Below are 8,585 nucleotides of genomic sequence, written 5' to 3' on the forward strand. Positions count from 1 at the left end.
TTCATCAGTTGATGTATACTTATCTTGGCTTCTATATCTTGGCTATTGTAAATAGTGCTGCTATGAACATTGGGGTGCATGTATCTTTCTGAATTAGTGTTTTCAGTTACTCTGGGTATATATCCAGGAGTGGAATTCCTGGATCATATGGTAGTTCTATTTTTAGCTTTTTGAGGAACCTCCATACTGTTTTCCATAGTGGCTGCCTCGATTTACATTCCCACCAACAGTGTACAAGGGTTCTCTTTTCTTCACATCCTCTCCAACACTGGTTATTTGTGATCTTTTTTGTGTGTGTGTGGTATACATTTTTTTAACATCTTTATTGGAGTATAATTGCTTTACAATGATGTGTTAGTTTCTGCTTTATAACAAAGTGAATCAGTTATACATACACCTATGTTCCCGTATCTCTTCCCTCTTGCATCTCCCTCCCTCCCACCCTCCCTATCCCACCCCTCTAGGTGGTCACAAAGCATAGAGCTGATCTCCCTGTGCTATGCAGCTGCTTCCCACTAGCTATCTATTTCACGGCTGGTAGTGTATATATGTCCATGCCACTCTCTCACTTTGTCACAGTTTACCCTTCCCCCTCCCCATATCCTCAAGTCCATTCTCTAGTAGGTCTGTGTCTTTATTCCTGTCTTATCCTTATGTTCTTCATGACTTTATGTTTTTTCCTTTGATTCCTTATATATGTGTTAGCATACGGTATTTGTTTTTCTCTTTCTGACTTACTTCACTCTGTATGACAGACTCTAGGTCCAGCCACCTCACTACAAATAACTCAATTTCATTTCTTTTTATGGCTGAGTAATATTCCATTGTATATATGTGCCACATCTTCTTTATCCATTCATCTGATGATGTACACTTAGGTTGCTTCCATCTCCTGGCTCTTGTAAATAGAGCTGCAATGAACATTTTGATACATGACTCTTTTTGAATTATGGTTTTCTCAGGGTATATGCCCAGTAGTGGGATTGCTGGGTCATAAGGTAGTTCTATTTGTAATTTTTTAAGGAACTTCCATACTGTTCTTACTTGATCTTTCAGTCTTTCAGTGAATTGGAAGAGGCCCACCTAAAAAGAGAGGATCAATCTGCGTTACTCCTTTACCTATTCACATGTTAATCTCATCCAGAAACACCCTCATAGACACATCTAGACACCAAATGTCTGGGCACCCTGTGGCCCAGTCAGGTGGACACACAAAATTATCATCACACGGTGATTATCACTGAGGGTTTCCAAGATAACTTTGGGGAACATGGATAAATTTACCAGCTGTGTGACCTTAGACAAGTTATTTAACTTCACTGTGCCTCAATTTCCTCACTGTAAAGATGACAGTAGTTCCTCTCTCATTGGACTGTTTTAAAGGTTAAATGAATCAATACTTGTAAATCACTTAGAGTGGTACATGGCAAGTAGTTAAGTGCAACATGTGTTAAATAGAATTTTAACATATTTCAAAAGCTGTGTGTTTATTTTGATGTGCACTACAAAGAAATACAGTTGGCATGATTTCAAGAATATTTTTGCTTAGGATGAGGCTAAATATAAAAAAAACAGTGGGTTTATTTCAAGACAAATATTAAGTAAATATTAGTATAGGAGGTATGTGATAATGGTAAAAAAAAAAATTGAGACAGTGGAAAGTGAATGATTAGGTTTTGGAAATACTATGAATGAGAAAAAATAAGGTCATATTTGTGTGACCAAACAACCCCAGCCTGGTCTTCTGAGGGATTTCCCAGGATGCAGGACATTCAGTGCTAAAACCAGGAGAATCCCCAGCAAACCAGGATGTTTGGTCTACCTATATAACTACAGTTTGATATTTATTCCACAAACATTTGATGAGCACCTGCATCATTCCAAGTACTGGGGGCTTCCAAAGAGTCTCTAAGGAGTTGCCAGTGGAAGGGACCCTTGGTTCTGTTGCTTTTGCTACTGTTATGTCTGTGGCTTTAAGCAGGGCTTTTCATCTTCCCTCCATCTGTTTCTTAGTCTGCAAAGGACGTGGTTGGAATAAATGATCTCTAAATCCTTTCCAATGCCGGGGTACTTCGATACAAAGCACACAATACATCTGTTACTGCTAAAATCTCTACTCCCACTAATGTCCAGGGTGAGAAAAGAACAATGAGCAAATAATGCATGTGATTCTTTTCTTAGCTCTCAATTCCAGCCTTAGGTAGGGGAGAAAATGAATGTAATTGAGACTCTCCCCTCTCCTGGGCTCCCAACCAACCACCACCCTGACACACTAGGATCCTTTGAAAAGATCTCAATAATGTATGTGGTCAGGAAATTGGCAGAAGAGAGCCTTCCTAACAGTCTTAAGATTCCATAAGAAGCACATGAAGAATTTATTAAGGGGAAAGAGGATGTTTATGATGCCCATAAATACAGGTTGCTCCAACTATGGTGGTGTTTGGAAGTTGAAAAGGAATCTTTGGTGATAAGACCATGATAAATAATTTACTTGATTAAGAAGCTCTTATTTGGAATCTTGTTTCTCTTCATCAAATGACATTTTGGAGTTGGCAGTATTCCAAGTTTCAGGCAAGTTATGTTACATAAGAGTGTATCTCCTTGGCCATCTGTTTTTGTGTGAGTAAAAACGTCTTACAGTTACGTCTTGGAAAAGCTATCTCACAAAAACCATTATTTATACATATTTTTTCCAGAATCAGTTTAATGCAACAAATGTCTATTGAGTGCCAGTTAAGAGCTCAGTTCTGTGAAATCAGAAGAGCAATGAGGATCTCAGTTTCTGGGAGCCGTGGCTAAGGAAGCATGACAGGAATCACATTATACTGATGATGCTATTTGTGGAAAATCTGATGATTTTTACCTGGAACCAAGGTTCACTTTGTATAAGATATGGCAGACAGAAGAGGCTTTGGATATGGAAAGTCTAAGAGAGTTTCTAGACTCAGAGAGCTTAATTCTCAGGAGTCAGGTCTTTTTTCATAATGAAATTCTATGATGCCCAGACTCCTTCCAGGCAGCATACTCTCTAATTATAGCTCCCCTGAGTCACTGCAGGTGTTTAGAGCTACAATATTGAGAGAGAGAGAGAGAGATTATAAAAACAAGGCCATTTCATTGGGGGTATAGCTCAGGGGTAGAGCATTTGACTGCAGATCAAGAGGTCCCTGGTTCAAATCCAGGTGCCCCCTCCACAGTTTTCTTTTTGCTTTAGAAGAATATGGATTAATTTTGACTTTATTATCTTCTGTAGCTCATGGCTGGTTGAATAATAACTAATGTCCCTTGTATATATGCCAGGCAGCAGATTAGGTTCTTTACATTAATTATCTCCTTCATTTCTCACCAAAATTTTACAAGATACGTTATCTCCATTTTACACAAGGAGTCTGAGACTTGGAGATGCTACAAAGGACAGATCCAGGATTTAAACTAGGAGAACACGTTCTCAATGACTTCACTATACTACACATTCTGTTCTCCTTCTGTTAAAAGCTTTGTCACAAATTTCCACTTAGCAATGCTCCCAAAGGGCTAGAACTGTCCATACCCTTTTAGAACCTTTTGGCTGCAGGGCAAAGCCAGTAACTTAGTGATGGTGCCCACACTTTACAGTGTCCTGGGGGAAGTCAGGGAATAGAGTCCTTGTTCACAGAACACTGCTGTGGATAAACATGAACTGGCCTAAAATTTAGGGAACTGCACTCCTTTCTTGCTCTAAAGCTTGAAGACTTTCTATTACCTTTCCACCCCAGGTCATTGCCTGCAGCGAGCACCCCACCTTGGGTGCCTGCATTCTGGACCCAGGCTGGGGCCAGAGGTCAGACCTTAGTCTAGGCTTAATTCCTGCCTGCAGCTCAGGCACTGCTGCATTTTTAAATCAGCTTGAATGACATACACTGAGCCCCTACTACATGCCAGAATTGTGCACAGTGTGAACCCAGAAGTGAATAAGACACAGTCCCTGGACTCAGTGTGCTCTCAGCCAGGAATCAGGCCTGTAAAATAAGAAGTCAGACAGCTGTGAGTTGGACCGAGCTGGGCCAGCTTCAGGAATGCAGAGGAGATAGCTATTACCTCTGTCCAGAGGAGGGAGGTTACAGGAGGCATCCAAGAGGAGCTGATGGCAAGTCAGGGTCTCACAGAAGAACCATATCTCACCAGAGGGAAGGTGGAGGAGAGGCAGGGGTGTGGTGAGTGAGGGTTGGGTCCCAGGCAGAGAGAACTGCATGGGCAGAGGCTGGAGCCAGATGGATGCAGTTGGAGGCAGCTGGAGCACAAAATGTGCTATGGGGAGTGTCAGCAGCGGAGGCTGAAGCTGAGGAGGCAGACAGGGATCAAAATGTTAGAACTCTTGTTGTGCTGAGAGGCTTGCCGTTTATCATGAAGAACTTTAAGAGGAGTGGCCTAGATGCACTTGCTTTTTAAACGAATGCTGTGGGAGCAGTAGGGGATGGATGTGAGGGGTGGAGGCTGGGAGGCCATTTAGGAGGTGGTGGCACTGCAGTGCAGGGGTGGGGGTGGGCGTAAGTGATGTCAAAGCGAAAATCAGCAGTACCCAGTGATTAACTGGCACTGGGGAGGAGAGGTTGGAAGAAGCCAAGAGTTGTGTTACATGCTTTGGCCAAATGACAGTACACAGCGGTTTCACCAACCAAGACAGGGAGGAAGCTGATCAGATGGTTAAATAGGCAGGCCTGGCACCCAGCTCTGAGCCCACACTGAAATCCTGGCCCCACCACCTCCCAGCTGCATGGCCACTCTGTGCCTCAGTTTCCTTACTTGCAAAATCAGTATGCTAACAATAATACCTGTTTTGTGGGATTTTTTCTGATGATTCAGACGGAAGTTATGGCTAGAACTGAGCCTGGCACATAACAAGTGTTTAGTAAATATGGACTATTATTATTACAGCAAAGCAAAATAGGAGGAGATTCAGGTTTGAGCAGGAAGAGAGCAAGTGTAGTCTGGGGCACACTGGGTTTGCAATCTGAAGTTTCTGTAGAACCTCAGAGTGGAGCGGCTGGGAAGGGTTGTCTACAGCCCTCAGAGAGCTGTGAGCTGGAGCTCTGGGGGCTGTGGGCTCCTTAGCTCCACAGCAGCTGCCAGGCTTCATCAGGGAGAACTTACTGCAGTGACAGAGATTTCCTTGACCTTTCTTCTCCATCTTGGAGATACACAAGATTGAAAGTTCTCAGACTGGAACTCAAGGAACTAGGAATCAGTGGTGCTCAAAGGTGAATTTTGGCCTTCTTAACTGTTTTTTTTTTTTTCCAGCTTTAAAATGAGACAGTTCACCTGGATGAGATCCCCTTGAAAATCTGATGAAATCATGTACAATATACAATCCATGCACACATACAATATTTGCCTGTAATTCAGAGTTGAACATGAACCTCTGTAGTCCAGTTGTGGATTCCCAGTTAAGACCCCCTCCATGTCCAATACTTGATGGCAGCCCATGATGTTTACAACATTCACTTCTGTGCCTGGAGATTTATGGGCAGTTGGTGGTGTATTTTAAACACTGGAGAGTTAGACTGAGAATAGAGCACTGAGCTTTAAGTTCTGAGAAGAGAATGAACATACATGCTCTGGGAAAAGTAGGAGGTGATGTGGCTAGAAGGGAATCAGGGATGAAATTAAATCTAGCAGGAATCTCAGCCACACAGATATTTATGAAGTATGATGAAACTCATAAAAGTGGAATAAGTTCTTATAGGGGGCATAATAGCATCAGGGGGTATAGCTCAGTGGTAGAGCATTTGACTGCAGATCAAGAGGTCCCTGGTTCAAATCCAGGTGCCCCCTGTTTTTTTTCTTTTGTTCTTCCTGGCAGCTTCATTAAAAGACTGGATCTAGGGTGAGGTAAGCAAGGTGCCGAGGGCTCAAAATTTAAGGAGGCACTCACTCTCAGGTTCATGGAGGTGCCTTGGCTTATTAATTCCCTCACAATAGAACTATGTGCTCATATAAACCCACCCTGCCTGCACCAGACACACACAAACACAGCCACACACCCAGAGACACCCAAAGACACCCCCACACCAGATGTCCCCCAACCACACACACATACAGATCCACACACAGTCACAAACACACCAATAGACAAAAATACACACACACATGCACTTTCTCAAATGTACCTTTATTTATTTTATTTTATTTTTTGCTCACTTTAGCTTCATTTATTTATTTACTTATTTATTTTGAGCTGTTCAGAACATTTATTACTCCAGAAATGATTTCTTTTTTTTTTAACATCTTTATGGGAGTATAATTTCTTTACAATGGTGTGTTAGTTTCTGCTTTACAACAAAGTGAATCAGTTATACATATACATATGTTCCCATATCTCTTCCTTCTTGCATCTCCCTCCCTCCCACCCTCCCTATCCCACCCCTCTAGGTGGTCACAAAGCACCGAGCTGATCTCCCTGTGCCATGCGGCTGCTTCCCACTAGCTATCCACCCTACGTTTGGTAGTGTATATATGTCCATGTCACTCTCTCACTTCGTCACAGCTTACCCTTCCCCCTCCCCATATCCTCAAGTCCATTCTCTAGTAGGTCTGTGTGTTTATTCCCGTCCTACCCCTAGGCTCTTCATGGCATTTTTTTTTCTTTCACATGTACCTTTATTTCTACGGTCCTGTATATTCAGGTCTTATCAACCAGAAATTTCCAGTTTCCTTTCTACAGACTTTTTATCTTTTAGTAATTTTAGAGTTACAGAAGAGTTGTAATGGTAGTACAGAGAGGTCCCCTATGACTTTCACTCAGCTTCCCCTAATGTTGACAAGCTTACATAACTGTGGCATATTTCTAAAAACTATGAAACATCAGTGCAGCACTGTTACCCAAACCAAAGACTTCATTCAGATTTCACCATTTTTTCCACCAGTGTCTTTTTTCTTTTCCAGGATTGAATACAGTGTTGCATTTAGTTGTAATGTCTTCTTAGTCTCCTTCAGTCTCTGACAGTTGCTCAGTCTTTCCTTGAGTTTTTTTTGTCTTTGTTTTTTTCTCTTTTTTTTTGTATTAACACTTTTTAAAAGTCCTGGGCAGATATTCTGTAGACTGTCCCTCACTTTGGGTTTGTCTGATGTTTTCTCATGATTAGACCAGGGTAATGAACTTCTGCGAAGAACATTACAATGGTGCCATGTCTTTTCTGTCACACCTTCTTAGGTGTGGAAGAAAAACACTGCAACAATTTAGGAGTCTGCTATATTGGTAAATTTTTTTTTTTTTTTTTTTTTTTTTTTTTTGCGGTATGTGGGCCTCTCACTGTTGTGGCCTCTCCCGTTGCGGAGCACAGGCTCCGGACGCGCAGACTCAGCGGCCATGGCTCACGGGCCCAGCCGCTCCGTGGCATGTGGGATCTTCCCAGACCGGGGCACGAACCCGTTTCCCCTGCATCGGCAGGCGGACTCTCAAGCACTGCGCCACCAGGAAGCCCTATATTGGTAAATTTTTAGAGGTCCGATGTGTGAGGTATGTCAGGTTATGCCTTCTAAAGTGAGAGACACCACACAAAACAAGGTACATTGCTTGGTGAGCCTCTTTGGGTTTTGGTGGCAATGTATTTGGGTGTGTTTCTCTGGTATGTTTACTAGACAAAAATAACCCATGAGATTGTCAGGTTTTGCATGGATCCCAAAGCAAGAAAATAGTCTGTACTCAATCTGTGGTGAACAATAAAGATTTGTATCCTATTCATGCAAGGTGTGATGCAGGTCTTATGGTCCTTGTCCTTCTTGTAGCTATGTCATCTAGCAAAGTGTGGCCCTTAGGATCATCACTCCAGGGGTAGAGAACATCAGTTCATAGCTACCTTAGTCCAAGGGTGACATATATCTCTTCTGCTCACAGTTCATTGTACAGAACTAGTCATGTGGCCCCAAATTCATTGCACTGGAAGTTGCAAAAAGTAAGAAATCTTTTGGGTACTTGGTGAGTATGAATTTTCTTTGCTATAACCCATCTACCATCCCAATATGGGCCCCTAGTTGGTGGAAATTTTTTCTGAGTCTTCTTGTTATCACCAGTGACTGGCAAGGACCTTGCCCATAATAGGGGCTCAGAAAGTATTTGGTGAATAACAGCTATTCAGTGGATGAATAAATAAAGAAGCAAGATACATAAAGAAAGTACATTTTTAAATTACTTGGAAACTACTTTGATTATAAGGCAAGAGTTATACTTCTCACATTTAAAAAACTACTTTTTGATACTTTTCTAAACAATCTCTTAAAAGATTCAACCTTCATTAAAAAGGTAATGTTGTCTGTGCCCATCAAGTAAAATATAGAATAATGATCGTTTTTACTGGTTTGTTTTACTTTGGAAAATAAATGTTTCCTACTCTGCCTCTCATTCTAAAACAGTCCACATGAACTTTACCTATTATAAAATCAAAACACCTTTATTATATAAAATTTTAAACATATATCAAAGAATAAAGGAGGGAATAAAATTTGGTTGGCTCTTCACCACTGTCTTTTTTAAAAACTGTTGTCTTTTTTATATGTGATTGTGTTTGTACATGTGAGTATGTGTTTTTTGTGTGAATGTATGTAAATAT

At 41.4% G+C, this 8,585-nt stretch overlaps 2 non-coding genes across 2 annotated transcripts; both read left to right on the top strand.

Annotated features, from left to right (window-relative positions):
• Window positions 1–3,119: 3,119 nt before the first annotated feature.
• Window positions 3,120–3,191, top strand: TRNAC-GCA (transfer RNA cysteine (anticodon GCA)). Its single transcript has one exon. It is a non-coding gene; the product is annotated as a tRNA-Cys (tRNA).
• A 2,548-nt stretch (window positions 3,192–5,739) lies between these two features.
• Window positions 5,740–5,811, top strand: TRNAC-GCA (transfer RNA cysteine (anticodon GCA)). Its single transcript has one exon. It is a non-coding gene; the product is annotated as a tRNA-Cys (tRNA).
• Window positions 5,812–8,585: the final 2,774 nt, after the last annotated feature.

This window comes from Mesoplodon densirostris, chromosome 5 (assembly GCF_025265405.1).
Source record: "Mesoplodon densirostris isolate mMesDen1 chromosome 5, mMesDen1 primary haplotype, whole genome shotgun sequence".
NCBI lineage: Eukaryota > Metazoa > Chordata > Mammalia > Artiodactyla > Ziphiidae > Mesoplodon > Mesoplodon densirostris.